This window comes from Eumetopias jubatus, unplaced genomic scaffold, assembly GCF_037043125.1.
Source record: "Eumetopias jubatus isolate StellerSeaLion01/CBP00866 unplaced genomic scaffold, mEumJub1_p1.0 scaffold_14, whole genome shotgun sequence".
Taxonomy (NCBI): Eukaryota; Metazoa; Chordata; class Mammalia; order Carnivora; family Otariidae; genus Eumetopias; species Eumetopias jubatus.
This window is the reverse complement of record NW_028274820.1, coordinates 68,725,128-68,742,425: the sequence shown is the minus strand read 5'-3', so window position 1 is coordinate 68,742,425 and position 17,298 is coordinate 68,725,128.

Below are 17,298 nucleotides of genomic sequence, written 5' to 3'. Positions count from 1 at the left end.
CCTCACTTATGTCTCCACATCCAATACGATGACTTCTCGAAGCCTGGGCAAGTTCCTTTTGTCCACAGATTGAAACTTTGGTACCCAGCTCAGATCTCCTTCTCTGTCCAACCAAGCTAAAGTCACCCCCAAGCTCACATAAACTAACACAAAAAACAAAATCGCACTGATCATTTTAAAATACAAACCAGACCACCTCACTCCCATGCTCAAATCTTCAATGGCTTCTACTCACATTTAAAACAAAATCCTCCTCACCATGGTCTGCCAAGCTTCCTGATCTGACCTCTGTTCATCTCCATCCTCACTTGCTACCTGTCAGCCCTGCCCTCTGCTCTAGCCATGCTGGTCTTCTTGCTGTTCTTCAAAACATGATGCAGCCTTCTGACCTCATGATCTTTTCACTTGCAGGCTCCTCTACCTGGGGCAAACATTTCCTAGATATTTGCATGAGTTGGTCTCCCACTTCATTCGGAATTCTGCTCAGCCGTCTGCCTCGGGATGTCTTCCTCACCATCACCCTATCGAAAATAGACCTCCCCACTCTTTCCCTTTCTCTTTCATTACTTCATCTCATAACTTATATCACTATGTGACTTCCTACCAGGCATTTTATTTGTCTTGTTTCTCTTCCTTAATAGAAATAAATGAAAGCTCCATGAGAAAATTTACTGTGTCTTACTCTCTGTATGCCTAGCTCTTAGACCAGTGCCAAGAAAATACTCAGCACTCATTAAATTTTAACATAATGAAGAAATAAATCATCCTGTTTTTCTACATGGCATTCATCACTACCTGAAACTTACACCACCCATTTCCTCAGGTGCCTGTTCACTGTGTCTCTAACTTCTAGATAGAATGTAAGTCCTATGAATTTATCTGTTGAGTCTTGCTAGAACAGTGCTGGCAAGAAAGAACAAAGGGAAAGATTAATGAGTGAGTTCAGGTGACACATTTTTAGAAACATTCACTGACAGCCCTCATCCCTACCTAACCCAGATAAGGTACATGTTCCTTATACGTTCTCAACGCAATATGCTGTGCTTCCTCCATCATGGCCCTTGTACTTCACAAGAATGCTTGTTTCATTGGCTGCATATCCTGCCGAACTGTAGGCTCAGAGAGGTCAGGAATGGGGTCATTTTGTATGCCAGTCATATCCTCAATACTCATCACCAATCTTTAGTACAAAAATTCATTTCATAAGTGTATTCGTGTTTGTGCAAAGAAGGGAGAGAGCTGGAGGGAAGGGTAGATGAAGAGGTAGAAGGAAAAATAAACTATCTTTTCCGGGATTTTAAAAGATTATTCAGTTTCTAATACTGGTTGAACAAGATGACCACTGAGGTCCTTGAGTTTTCCCCAAGGTAAGATCCCCAAGGTAAGCCACAATGGGATAAATTTCTAACTTGGGGCTCTAAATTAGATTCTAAGAAGCCAATTGGAGTCTCAGGATCCAAACACTCATTTTGGTCAGACATTTGTGAAAGGGGCAGTGTTCACATTAATGTCAAAAACATACCAATCACTTGCACAGTGTTCCAATAGTTGAAATATTTTTGTCTTAGGTTTTTTTCCCCGCCAAACTCAAACTCCCATCCTAACCAAATAACATTTATGAAAAACACTGAAACATACAGATTTCTATGCTGGAAGTCTATTTTAGGTCAATGAAGAAAGTTTGGTTGGAAGTTGGAATAATAAGAGATTTAGGTACTCTATGTTAAATTAGCCATTCTCCAAGTTAATAATACTTCTTGACCAATTCATAGTCCCATATTACTAATGAAATTAAATATTCCTTTAAATTTATTTTTATCATGAGAATGTGTTAGCACCAAACGCTATAGCCCAGAGCACAAAGTACTCAATGGGGTCTTATGGGATTTACTTAAAAGACAAAATTATTTTGCCAGTAATAGAAGCAGAGATTACAAACTAAGTAACAACTCCTTTTTTCAAACATTACCACCTAATTTACAATACCATGGCAGCAAAGAGAGCAGTCGTGTAGATAAAAAGTAATTTGATAAAATAATCGCTGCCATTTTTCTACTGCAATTGCTCTGCGACATTATTTAAAGGGACCATACTTCTCCTCTTCTTGATGACAGGTAATAGGAAAAGTTCAGCAGCAAACCTTGATAGCAGGCAATGACCATTGGATCAGCACAACTAAGTCATTTTTAACTGTTTCCTCATTTTTTTCAACTTTTACTCCATTTTATCAAAAAGAAGGACAAAGGTTGATGATAAAAAAAAGTCTGTTCAAAACAGATTTGTAGATTAAAAAGTAGCTCTAAAATGATTTTCACTCTACATTATAAGGATAATGATTCATTTTCTACATTGAGATGATCATGAGTTAGTCTATAATTTGTCACCATGAATATTAAAGTATGCAATAAAGAATTACATATACAACTCTTGTGAAAATGAAGCTCATAGCTTTTGGTTTAATTGAATCTGGGTCCTATGCATTTCAAATAAATCCTGAAGTAATTTATTTTTTTTAAAGATTTTATTTATTTATTTGAGAGAGAGAGAATGAGAGATAGAGAGCACGAGAGGGAAGAGGGTCAGAGGGAGAAGTAGACTCCCCGCTGAGCAGGGAGCCTGATGTGGGACTCGATCCCGGGACTCCAGGATCATGACCTGAGCCGAAGGCAGTCGCTTAACCAACTGAGCCACCCAGGCGCCCAATCCTGAAGTAATTTAAAGATTATAACAGATTGCAAAATGTGAAAAAAAAAGTGAAACAGATCACCTGAAGGATGCAGGTGGAATATTCCTTTTAAGCACCTGAATTGAGTTGATTAAGCTCCTTAAATCCTAATTTTAGCTGTTGATTTTCTAGAATCAAAGAATATAAATAATGGACAATTGCAGTAACTTTCATTTTCAGCCACTCACATCATACTTTTCCTATTTTGTATGGATTCTAATTTCTCCTTTACTATTTCAATTACTCTTTGTATGGATCTTATCTTGATCTTAAAATTATGTGGAGTAAAATAATAAATGGATAATTTAGAATTTTGATCTTTAATAACCTGTACTAGTGATAGCTCAGGATGTCATATCTCTATGCAAGATAATAGGAAAAAGATGATTTAAATACTGAAAGTTTAAACAAGAAAGTTAAGAAATGACCAATTATATTTTACAAATATGTGGTAAATACAACTCAGATTATGCTATTGATGTTTAGCTATTCCTTCTGATAATTGCTGTGTGTGTAGTCTAACTTCTTAGAAACTACTCCTAGAACAAGGCAGTATATTCTATTCAATATAGTCAAAGAAGCTGCCATCGGTTTTTATACAGGACAATGATATAATCCATCTAAAGAAACCATTCCAAAATATTCAGATGAAGGTCTGTATATTTATTTTTTCAATAGATACTCAGTAGGAAGTTTCAGTGTTCTAGACACCATTCTAGAAGCAAGAGATTCAATAATGAAGCTGCCTTCATAGAGTTTCCTTCCATTCTAATGAAGAATACAGACAAAAATAGTAGATATGGAATATAAGGGGTAAATGCTCTAAAGAAAAATAAAGGAGTATGAAGAGAAAAATGTAGGTAATATTTTACATATTATTAAATATTAGTTGATTTAGATTGATATTTTCCAAGGTGACCAGAGAAAACATGTTTAGGAGGAAGACTTCGGAGCAACAACATGAATGTAAATATCTTAGGAAAGAGTATTCCAGACAGAAGAGCATCTTCCAAGGTCCGGAGGCAGGATATTAGAAAGGAATCCTAAAGTATAAACCAGGCTACTACTAATTAAAAAGAGAATTCCATATAGTTTTATATGCTTCCTCTCTCTAACTGGGTTTTGACAACAATGTTTTAAAAGATTGGAGAAATAATCAAAAAATTTTTAAAAATAAAAATAAAAGACTGAAGAAATAATGATTGTCCAAGATCAATTTCCTCTGCATTATTAGGCCAATATATGGTTCCTGAATGTTGAGGAAAAGGATTCTGATAGGTCAATTAATCACTAAATAGCCTTTAATCATCCTTGGCAATTTTCCCTAATAATATGAAATTGCTTTGTGTAGTAACCAATAATAGAACACATGTCTTGAATTCTGTTTCTTACATAAAATACAGTTTGAGGAAATGATAGCTCAACTGTTTCTAAGCTAAAGTAATTTGAAATGTGTCTCAAAAGCTTTATTCATACTTTTGAAGTAATAAAGTAATCCCCATCCTGAGATAAGCAAAAAAAAAAAAATAGTACTAATTTAATTTAATAGTTTGGCAAAGAGCAGGGCTCATCACTGAGGAAGGATTTTGTAGAGTTGTTCAGCTTGACCTGTGAGAAATTCTGAGGGAAATGAGGCTGAACTAGCCTAATTGTGGGGAGGTGCCGATGGATGCTCTGTAAAGAGGGAAAGTCTGTCATGTGTACACCACAGCGGAACTCTCAAGGTTTTATGAGGAATTTGACAACAACCAAAATTGTTTTCTTTGATACCTAGTTGGCCAGCTCAAATAAAAAATCTCCAGCCTGGCCTCTCTGCTAGTTGCCAAATAATTAGTTTACCCCCAAAATGTACAAACAAGATTTTTTGTTCGCAGGTCAATTACAGTTGTTTTCTTTTTTTAATTACCCTCACCTCTCTCTCTCTTTTAATCCTGATTTTTCCTTTGTCCCTTGACTCAGTCTATCAACTCTATCATTTGAATGTACAATTTTTATCCAAAATAATTTTTAAAGTGTGCAACACCTATCTAAATGTCTCCAAGTTATACCTTGGTTAATTTGGGCTTTGAAACACTGTTCTTAATCCTGATTGATCCTTCAAGAACCTGATGAAAGTTACCGAATCTCTTCCCCCAAAATGCAATGCAGCCATGCACATCAAATTTTACACAGACTCGCAGGCTTCCTGAAGCATCTCCTTGTTCTAAGTACCTAAAGGGAAGAGCCCCTGGCTGATAGATATAGATTTCTCTCATGCCATCCACAAAAACCTTTAGATCCATTTACAGTTCAGACAAATACAAACTTACCCTTGAAGTCATTTCCAAACACTAGCCCTTCCCAGTTCTGCTCTAACATGAAGCCACACCAAAGGCAAAATGTCTCCATATCTGTCATGAGCCTATCTTAAAAATTACCTGATAAAACCTACCTCCTTAGAGAATGTGATATGTTTAAATTGTTATGTGAGCCAACTAATCCTTTGAGTGGATTTTATTGACTTGCTTATGACACTGTCAAGATAGTTTTACCTAATAGTTCCGGATCCCCATGGGATTTTGCCAAATAATAAAGTCAATATTATCGCTGTTTCTTTAATCAATAAAGTCAATATTATCGCTGTTTCTTTAATCGCTGATTGTGGCATATCTACTCTCTGTTTCACATAATTAGAATTGCTTCTTTCAGACAATGTCATATGTGAAGTATTATCAAAGCCCAAGAAATTCTCCAAAGACAAGATCCTGACTGTACCTTAGCAGTCTTATCCTTCACTGCTTTACCTTTCCAGTATAGCAAATTATCAGTTTGCCAGTGAGATATTTATAAAATTTACATTGGAAACCATCATTTCACATAGTCAACAATATTATTATACTTTATTGAAGAAGTTCAATAGGTTGGCATTGAATCTACATTGTGAATACATGCCCATGTTAAAGTTGAGATTGTATACCAACTCTAAAAATGAAGAAACCTACCTCTCTTGGTAAAGTGAGTTGCTTGAGGGCTTTCTCATGCTAGTAAAGAATCCTATTTGTTGAAATTAAGTAAACGCTCAATAATCAATGTGAGTGTGTTCTAAATGCTCTTCATTGTCAAACTGAGACTGGACCTTATTTAAGGCATCCTGCATAGGTATTCTGTATCTCTCAATACCTGATTAAAAACAGTTGGGATCATCATAGTACCAAAAGCCTACAACTAGATCAATTAGCAAAGCTCAATGTTAAGGAGTTTCAACATGTCTTGTGACAGCTACTGTCTATACTACCTATGGCAAACAGTTTTGAAAGATAAAGATAGGGTCTCCCCTCTGGGGAGGATGGCAGATTTTTTTAGTGACAAGAATGAAAAAAAAATCTCCCTTTGGAATAAATTTTGGCAAACTGGCTAGCATCTGCTTGGTAAGAATGAGGCTCAGGATTCCTCAGCTGTGACACAGACCCACTCTCTGCACACCATTTAACTCAGGCAGTCTACATCACTCCATAGGACTTGGGGGACAAGGGGAACCATTGAGAATATGGAGCTCAAGCTTCTTTGCTGTGCCAGGAGTAACAAATCCTTTGTCTCTGATCCAGGATTCTCATGTCTTCTGCCAGCATTCTAAAACTGTGGCAAACTAACTGGTTAGTTTGCAAGCAGGGCAAAATCTCAGGCCCTTCACAGTTCTTGACACTAAGCTAAATAAGCAAATACAATTGGGATAGAAAATAATATTTCTGCATCTGGCCTAGATAGGGTAATGAGCCAAATTTATCCTCATGCTTAAAATAACTACAACACTGAAAATAGTAAGTGAAAACAATGCTTTTAAGACTTCTGAATATCAGGCAGTATAGCACGGGACAAGGGATAGTTTGTGTTCCCAAGAACCAGAATGTAAAACTCATAACTGACAGAGAGTAGAAGAATATTGCCTCTGTAGTGGGATAAAATTATCCCTAGACCAAAGATTATTCTGGACCCACCAATGCCTCAAAAGGATCAAACTGTTTCCAAGTTAACTTAGCTGCATCCTAGAACAAAGCTTGAGAATACTCATAAGAATACAAAAATATACAGCATCTAACAAGGTAACATTCATTAAGTCCGGCAATCAAATCAAAATCAAAAGTTGTCATGCTTGGGAGGGTGCCCGCAGGGAGGGGGAAAGGTCACCATACATGCAAAGCAGAAAAATCAAGATATCCAGGGATATTCTTTCTGTTCAAATGTGGTTCCCAGACCAGCAGAATCAGTGTCACCTGGAAGCTTGTTAGAAATGCAGAAAAACTGAGGCCCCACCTCAGCTCTACTGAATCAGAATCTGCATTTTAATAAGATCCCCTAGGAATTTAAATGCACATTAAAATTGGAGACACAGAACTAAAACTCATAGTCAAGGGAGTCTCTCAGAGTGACTTAGAGGAAATACTTGTTCAGAGACTTCTATGACAAATATGTGGAAAAGGAATATTTATTCCAGATTTCAGATGTTTTCGTTCCTAAAAATACCGTAAGGTAATACATGCACTTGTTTTAACAAATTAAATTCTATAATAAGGGTTTTAAATGAAAAGTAATTGTCCCCAAGCCACTTTTCCAAACTGAAGTCTGGCTTTCAAAAGGTGACTACTTTTAAATTTTTGTTGTAGCTCTTCTAGTAGTTACTTCTTTAATGCTTAAAAACATATGCTAAGGGGCGCCTGAGTGGCTCAGTCATTATGCTTCTGCCTTTGGCTCAGGTCATGATCCCAGGGTCCTGGGATCGAGTCCCGCATTGGGCTCCCTGCTCAGCCTGAAGCCTGCTTCTCCCTCTCGCACTCCCCCTGCTTGTGTTCCCTCTCTCACTGTGTCTCTCTCCGTCAAATAAATAAATAAAAGCTTAAAAAAAAAAAACATATGCTAAAATCTCCTGATCTGTCAAATCTGACTCTGGTATGAAATATAAAGATTTAGCTTAACATTATTTCTACTTCCTGTCTCTAGCCTCCCCTAATTTTTGATGGGCGTTAAAAATTTTTAGTATAAATTGACTATTCATTTCTACCAGACACTTATGTAATTTTTAAAATTTTTTATTGTTATGTTAATCACCATACATTACATCATTAGTTTTTGATGTAGTGTTCCATGATTCATTGTTCGTGTATAACACCCAGTGCTCCATGCAGAAATGCCCTCTTTAATACCCATCACCAGGCTAACCCATCCTCCCACCCCCCTCCCCTCTAGAACCCTCAGTTTGTTTTTCAGAGTCCATAGTCTCTCATGGTTCGCCTCCCCCTCCGATTTCTCCCCCTTCATTCTTCCCCTGCTGCTATCTTCTTTTTAAACATATATTGTATTATTTGTTTCAGAAGTACAGATCTGTGATTCAACAGTCTTGCACAATTCACAGCGCTCACCATAGCACATACCCTCCCCAATGTCTATCACCCAGCCACCCCATCCCTCCCACCCCCCACCACTCCAGCAACCCTCAGTTTGTTTCCTGAGATCAAGAATTCCTCACATCAGTGAGGTCATATGATACATGTCTTTCTCTGACCGACTTACTTCGCTCAGCATAACACCCTCCAGTTCCATCCACGTCGTTGCAAATGGCAAGATTTCATTCCTTTTGATGGCTGCGTAATATTCCATTCCAACATCTTCTTTATCCATTCATCTGTCGATGGACATCTTGGCTCTTTCCACAGTTTGGCCATTGTGGACATTGCTGCTATAAACATCGGGGTGCACGTACCTCTTCAGATCCCTACATTTGTATCTTTGGGGTAAATACCCAGTAGTGCAATTGCTGGGTCGTAGGGTAGCTCTATTTTCAACTTTTTGAGGAACCTCCATACTGTTTTCCAGAGTGGCTGCACCAGCTTGCATTCCCACCAACAGTGTAGGAGGGTTCCCCTTTCTCCACATCCCCGCCAACATCTGTCGTTTCCTGACTTGTTAATTTTAGCCATTCTGACTGGTGTGAGGTGCTATCCCATTGAGGTTTTGATTTGGATTTCCCTGATGCCGACCGATGTTGAGCACTTTTTCATGTGTCTGTCGGACACCTATGTAATTTTAAATAATATATAGAAATATAATATTCTCGGGTCACCTGGGTGGCTCAGTCAGTTAAACGTCTGCCTTTGGCTCAGGTCATGATCCCAGGGTCCTGGGATCGAGCCCTGCATCGGGCTCTGTGCTCAGCAGGGAGCCTGCTTCTCCCTCTCCCTCTGCCTGACTGTCTGCCTACTTGTGATCTCTCTGTCTGTGTCAAATAAATAAATAAAATCTTTTGAAAAAAAGAAATATAATATTCTTTTTCCACGAATTTGTGGCAATATTTCTGTATTCTCCACTCTATAGGATAAGGCTATTGGCACCTGATCTGTCAGCAATACCTTCACCTTTATATTGTTAAGATTGATAATATTTACATTCTATTCTGTTTATTAAAGTTTACTATGCTTTGTCTATAAACTGATTATTGAAATTGAAAATGTACTAATAGCACTTCTATTATTAGGGCTTTCTACATATCATTTACTGAAAGCCAAGAGGAGTCTTAGGATTCTGTATTTGCTATCCTAGTATCCAGGTCCTATCACTTCTCTTATACCCCACTAATTTCTCAAAAGCTGCCAATTTGTTTACTTGTTTCATATTTGGATTATGGCTTTGCTACAGAGCTTTCCGTGTGCATGTGTGTGCTTGCTGGCATTTTTTTCTTGAATTCAAATTTGCCTTTATTTTCTCATGTTGAGAAGAGTAATCTGTCTTCTCTACTATATCACGAATGTCTTCCAGTCACTTATTTTACTCTTGAAATTCTTAATCTACTGCTTGGATTCTATTCTATTCTTCTTCAGAAGATTCTTCCTGATACTTGATTCTAGGCCTGCTGTATAGCTGATATCCTGAATTGGTTTCCGATGGGTTTTGGAGTTAATTCTACATTTTTTGAGTCTCTCACCTTCACTTTTATTGGTTTTCAAATTTGTAGCACTTGAAAAAAATCTTCAAGGAACTTCCTTAAAAAAATATAATAGAGGTTAATTTTCCGCACCTTTGCATATCAGAAGGGTAATTACCATCATATTTGAGTGGGTATGGAAGTCTAGATTCAAAATAATTTCCATCAGAGGTTTAAAGATATTACTCCATGTTTTTCTAGTACTGAGGATTGTCAACGAAAAGTTTGGTGCCAACCTGATTCTCATTCCTTTTGGAATGAGAAAAAGGAATGAGAATTGTTGTTGGTGTTGTTTTTTTTTTTCCTTTTCTGTTTGTAGGATATTTACTTTTATCTTTGATGTTCTAAAATGAAATGATACAATAATCACTATAAAGGTGTGTGTGCGTGTGCATACATGCATGTATGTGTATATTTTCATTCACTATACTTTATACTTGGTGGCTCTTTTCAATCTAAAAACATTTTTCTTACTATTGGTTTGATAAGGTCCTCATTTCCTTAAAGATTTATTTATTCATTTTAAAGAGAGAGAGAGCAAGAGCAAGTGTGAGCAGGGGAGGAGGCAAAGGGAGAGGTAGAGAGAGAATCTCCAGCAGGCTCCCCACCAACACAGGGCTCTATGCAGGCTCGATCTCACAACCCTGAGATCATGACTTGAGCTGAAATCAAGAGTCGGATGCTTAACCAACTGAGCCACCCAGGCACCCCATAAAATTTCCTCATTTTTGTCTTCTTTTCTCTATTTCAAATTCTTATTAGATGGATGTTCTGCTGATCTCAATACAGATACTTTCCTCCCTCTCTCATATATTCTTTCTCTTTCTCTTTCTACTCTGGGAGATTTTCTACTTTACTGCCTGACGAATTTCTGACCAGTCTACCATTTTCTTGTTTATTCTGCATGAATATTTCTAATTTTTAAGAGTTCTTGGTTTTGTCTCATGAGATGTTGACCTGGTTTTATCAGTCCTTGTATCTTATTCTAAGTATACAAATTAGAAGTTTGGAATTTATTGTTTGTATTTCTTTTAAGCTATATTTTGTCCTCTGAATTAGCTCTTTTTTCTTTGAGATTTTTTTTCTGCTATCATATACATGTGTCTTTTTTCCTACTAGGTCTCTTCTAAATAGGAAGTTTGACCGGGAGTTGTGTATGTGGACAGGACTTATGACCTGATAGACTTCACTTTATCTTTTTTCTTAAGGTTTTTATTTAGTTAATTTTTGAGAGAGAGTGGGAGTAAGCGAGAGAAAGCACAAGCAGGGGGAGAGGGAGAAGCAGTCTCCCCACTGAGCAGGGAGCCCAATGTGGGGCTTGATCCCAGGATCCTGAGATCATGACCTGAGCCGAAGGCAGACGCTCAACCGAGTAGGCCACCCAGGTGCCCCCAGACTTCACTTTAAAGTAAAGGGTAAGGAAACAGTTTGTAGGCAGAAGGAGAACCCCAAATGTCAGAATAGCAGCCCTAACTGTTCCCAGGCAGTTTATTTAATTTCTGTGTAGAAGAATCTTCTGGATTTTCTTGTCAAAGTTTAAATATTGAGTTGTCCACATTCTGCCTGCCAGAGAACAGGAAAAGGCAAAAGGAAGGGAGGTGTGGAAACCAAAGTATTTTTGTTTCAGCAGACACACTTTTAATTCCCTCATGCCTGTTAACACACTTTCCCATTCTCACCCTCCTATACTGGCCCACGACAAGTCTGGTGCCTTTTGAGGGGTTCTGCCAGACTTATTCTGGCCTCTGGTCCCAACTGGGCTGCATGTACCAGCATGCTCCTATCTGCTTCATCTTCCAGATAAGAACTGAAATACCCTGTCAGCTGTTACTCCACTCTCTTTACCACCAAGAATATTCCATTTCTTAGTCTTTAATAGTTTATTGGGATCTTGAGAGGGAAAGGAAGTTAATACAAGTGCTCAATTAGCCAACTTGAATGAGAAGCCAAAACAAGCATATTACATACATTATTTCATATCGTCCCAATGCAAGCTCTGACCACAAAGTAAAGTCTATCTTTTCATCAGCTTCTGACCACAAAACAAGGTCGTGTTTCCTCTGTGTGTGCAAAGTATGATGGCATGACTTTTACCCCACACAATGGCTTGATTACTCTGCTCATTTTGGAGGGGGGACCCAAAGAGGAGGTCTTAGCTGCTTTCAAGAGAGGTCTGCCTCCACAGCCATCTTCTTGCACCTGGACAGTCTTCCTGACGTGGGCCACACTACGTGGTCCACAAGTGCAGCCAGAAGCTACTCCAAGAAGCCTCAGCAGTGTCTAACGGCAGCAGCACATATATGCCAATGCCCAACCTGCGTGCCAACCACAAACCTTCCCAGATGCTGAGGGTGCTGCCTGTAGACATCCCAGAGCTTTAGCTCCTCAAAGTATCAGAATATTGAGGATCTTCTTCACTTACTACCATGCCACTCTTTAATATCTGTCCCCAAAACAATTCTGCCTGTACCCAGAGACTCAGAAAAATCTAACCTGTTCTCACAGCTTCTTCAACCCCTCTCTGGGAGCTCAAAATTTTAGCCCCTGGAACCAGGTGGGAAATTGATGCCAATCTCTCCTCTTCATCATCATTGTCACTCCTTTCTGTCCTGCCTCTCCCAAATCCCCCCTCATTGCTCCCTGACACATAGGCAAGAGCCCTCATAGTTATCAGCAATACACACTGTTGGTTCCCATGTGTCTTAAATGGGAGTCCTATGGGAGTTAACTCCTATGGGAAATAAATGGTACTACTGTCACACTGATATAGAGAATGTTTAAGATACAGCTGTGAATAACATATAAAGTTTCTCAGATTATTTTTAGGTTAACCTGAAAATCAGAATTCATTATGTTCTTTTTGTGTCCCCTATAATGGTATATGGTTCCTTAATGTAGATTTGGAATTTGCTTCGAATTGCTGGTAAATGCTTACTTTTTTTATATTTAAAAAGAACTTTGGTGGGGTAGATTTCTTAAAATGTTTTAGTTCATGACTTAAATTTCCATCCTGAGACCCAAATTCCACTGCTCAGTAGAACCCTGAGAACCATGACAAGCTCACCACGGAAAGCAGTATAATAGGGGAAGTGTGTCATGCCAAGACAGTCCAACGAGGTCTTTTAAAATCTGCCACAATCCTGAAAGGGAGAATAATACATCATATGACAAAATGGAAATGTTACTTGACTCCTTTTTAAGTCTGGATAGGCTCAGGCTTTAAATAGACTTCAAAAACCATCCATTCTTTTTCTACAATGAAAGAGCAGACTGTGTTGTTGATAGCATACAATTATTACTAAAAACAGAGGGAAATGTGTAGTGAAGGATCACCCTGAATTTGGCAGATAAGAAAATGGTAGCTCCCCTTTCTCCAGAAAATAACCACCTAAATTCTTTTTATCTTAGAAGAAAAATTCCTGGTTCTTTTCATGTTCAGTCAGATTTCTATACTAGCTTGACTCGCAAGGGTGAGTTTCATTGCTTGAACTAGTTCTCATCCCCAGTATCAAACCTCTGCTTACAAAAGGGTTTTTCTGTGTTAGGCTATAATTGTAACCATCTCTGAGCTATCGGATTAACAGCACTGACATGAAATTTGTGTTGGACAGAGATAATGCTCCTCATTTTTGCTACTTGGACAGTTCAGTTCCCTCCTTAAAGAGAAGGACAATTAGAGGAAGGTAAACATGAAAGAAACACATCCAGGGCAAGCACCTACTCACTAAAGAGATCAGACCACAGTAAGAACACATCAGCTGAGTGATTTAGAATCACATTCTAAGGAGACACTGTTCACCAAGGCAAACCCTAAACTTGTCTTCCAATGGCTACAGACAGCATGTAGACTCTGCCAAGACAATTTAAAAATGCAAGTAATTTTTGTAGAAGAGGAGTTAATGGCTCAGCACAATCCAGCACCACTCCTGGAAAATGTAGACAGGGTTTGTGCCATCATTTGTGAAAAAAAAAAAAAAAAGACAATGCACCTGAGGGCATTCTTATCCCATATACAGAATCAGACCACAGATATCTACACACCCAGAACACTACCCCAAAGAATAAGTATTAACCGTGCCTAGATGAAAATGTTATTTGTGGTAGTCAAATGACTCATTCACTCACTCTCCATCCACATTTGCAGACCCAAGAAGAATGATCATTTTCCTTATCATCTGAATAAAAAAGCAAATTCCTAGTTCAGTAGCCAAAACAGTGGTCTCCTTTGGGTCTCAAGAGCCATCATTAAAACTGACACTAATTGGTATCATTGCTGACAGCACAGAGTGACAGGGAAGGCTCTGCAGAAGAAGCACCACGCATCCCTGGGAGGGAGTGCCTGCCAGCTTATTCATGGATGGGGAAATTCAGGTAACCCCACCCGCAGAGCCTGCCCTTGTCATTCATGCTCTGTAAAGACAAAGGATGACAGGACTTTTGATCCCCCACTTCCTCCAAACACTGTTTACAATCCTTGCCTCTGCACATCACCTCCCTTCCCAAGCTGAACTGATGAGTAGGAATTCAAAGGCAATGAAAGCTTGGCTCTGATCAGTGATCCATGTATGGCAGGAGCTGAGAGGCCCACGGCAGTACTCAGAGCGCATCTGGGTGTTAAGACAGGAGCTCAAGACTGTGATGCTAATGAAGCCCGTACAGCAGAATGCATTTTCCAGCCCAAAGAAGCCCCACACTCCTGAGTTCAACACCTGAGTTCTTGGGTTCCACTGAGGCTCACTAATGGTGTGCATAGCAAAACTCATCCCATTGCTAATTTTGTTTTATTCACATCCCACCTACCTGCTCTTAAATGCACTCAGCTTCTTCCTACCATAGTCCTCATATCCCATACCAACATAACTGCTGTTGAACTGTAAGAGCGTATCAAAAAGTTTGCATTATAAATCCAAAAGAACACAGACTTTCATCATACCTACTCACAAGAAGAGTTTGTTCCTGTTAGGGTGTGATCCAGACTATTCATCTTGAGACAATTTATATACAGATATAATCACTAAGTTAAACAAAGATAGAACAAAAACAGCCTTAAGAAAAAAAGCATCCATGTACAAAATGGAAATTTTTCAAGTAGGGAAAGGAAAGGAGAATAATCTCAAAATCAAATATTGAGCAGCCACTGAAAAAAACAGAAACGCATGAAGGGATTCATAATAAATGCATAAATATAGTGTAGTATCTTGAAGAGACAAATTTTAATAAATCTGTATAAATACTTTTTTTTGCCTTATCTTGAGCTTATAGAATAGCATAGGTTTCACAGGTCATTTCAAAAGTCATTCTATTCATCCCAGTACCTCCATGAAGGGAATGAGATGCCATTAATAATACTGGGGTTTACCACATGTTTTCAGTCCCCTGCACAATCTTTGGGAGGGTATGTCCTTATTAGCAAAATCATCTTATGCACTGAAGTGGGCAGAGATAAAAAGAATGAGTTCTATTTATCCAAAAATAACAGCCAGCTAATCAAATTTGGAAGTGCATTGCACTTTGAGATTAATTGTTGGGTTTAAGACCATGCTAAATCCAGAGATGGAGGGAAGGTCATATTGAATCTCTGGGTCTTAGACTCACCCACTCAGAGCCGATTCAGAGGAATAAGTTATATAAACACATAAGACCACCAAGTAAATAAGATAAAGTAACTACAACAGTTAGGAATGCCTTAAAGCAAAAAACTCATAATAAAAAGATACAAAGTGGCACTTTATATTGGAAATAAATATTCAGTCTATGGTCATACCACTCTGAACGTGCCCGACCTCGTCTGAAAATAAATATTCATAAGACAAAACCGTTGAAGAGACATACCTGATACTGTGAAGAACAAAAGTGATTTTTTTCAAATATGGTTGTATCATAGATATCAGAAATTTCCCATTATTCAGTGGTAGATGAAATTAATATTATTATGCTACTTTAGCATAGCAGCTCCCAAAACAAAGATTACCACTATTCCACATGAACCCCTTAGGCAAAAATGAGGAAGATGTAGGAAGTGAGATGTTAAATGTCTTTTTCTAAATTCTTCTTTGGTATCCCACACAACACCTTACACATCATTTAGTAGATCCTTGTTGATTAATGATAAAGTCCTTAGAAGAGCATAAAGAGCTCTACCAAGCAAGCTAAAATGATTTCCCTCAGGCAAGGAAAATTATACATTACAAGGTTCAGATCAAATTTTAAAGATCTGAATTCAACCTTTCATTTTTCTGAAGGGAAAATTTAGGCCTAGAATGGTAAAGGATTTTCCCCAAGGTTATTCATTTGCTAGAAATGTCCAGTCCCTTCAGGAATTCAAGGTTTCCTTTGCTCTTCCTGTATGTCAGGACTCTGCAAGATATAGCCAATGGTAGTACCCTTGCCTTCGTGAGATGACAATCTTTGCAGAAGGCAGACATTTAAAATAGCTGCTATGGGGAATGAACTGTGTTCCCCCAACTTTTATATGCAGAAGCCCTAATTCCCAATATTACCGTAACTGGAGTTATGGTCCTGAAAAAGCAATTAGGGTTAAATGAGGAGATAAGGGTGGGACTGTGGCCTTATTAAAAAAATAAAAAGCACTCTGTGCGTGTGTGTGTGTGTATGTGTGTGTGTGCGTGTTTCATGTGAGGACACAGCAAGAAGGTGGCTGTCCACAAGCCAGGAAGAGAACATTCACCAGAAACTGAACCCTGCTAGAAACTTAATGTTGGACTTTCCAGCCTGCAGAACTGTAAGGAAGTAAATTTCTGTTGTTTAAGCCACCTAATCTAGATGGTATGTTATGGCAGCCTGAGCTGATTAAGACAAGAGCTACAATCACGTATAGGGAAAGAGAACATACAGCATTCCTCAGAGACTTCAGACCTCTAAGAGAGCAAGCACCATGGCCACAATGATCTAAACCGATAACCTCTCCCTGATGATCCACAGAGCTGACTAGAAAGGGCAGAACTTCAAGAGAGTAAGGAGGAACAGCTGAGACAAACCACCTAATTGCAAAAGCAGGCCCAACCAAATGAAACATGAATGAAGATGCATCTTATTGAAACCTGTAGGTCAGACATCCACCACTGGCAGCACGAATGTTTATTGAGTGACTTCTTTAGGCAGACACCCCGCTAAATAACGTGTACACAGCAGTGATAACTCAGACATTGGCCCTGCCCACAGGATCTCACCTCTACGGGGGAAGACCATCTAACTGGGCTGCCATTGGCCCTAGTGTTCCCTGAGAACCCAATGAATTCTACAGACTGTCCATAAAATCTGTCTCTGTCCATCTTTTTCTGCATTTTAGCTTCTAATGGCAAGAACTTCTGATAGTTTTACAAACTTCTGCTACAAGCTTCCTGATGTCACCTTTGAAGACAAAGCACTAATTGGACCACAGTCTATAAGGATTCATCCCTGTGGATGAGATCTGGGGTCATGAACAAAGTCTTTGTGTGTGAACACGGCCAACTAGGTTGCTAACTTTGCTTGTGGCCAATTTGTGCAACCCAAGAGTTGGTGGCTAATCTACCTCTCAGCCAAAGAAGTCCAAGATAATATTGTCCTCTGGATCTCCAAAGCAGATCTAGATATGATCTCTGACAACTATGACTATTGA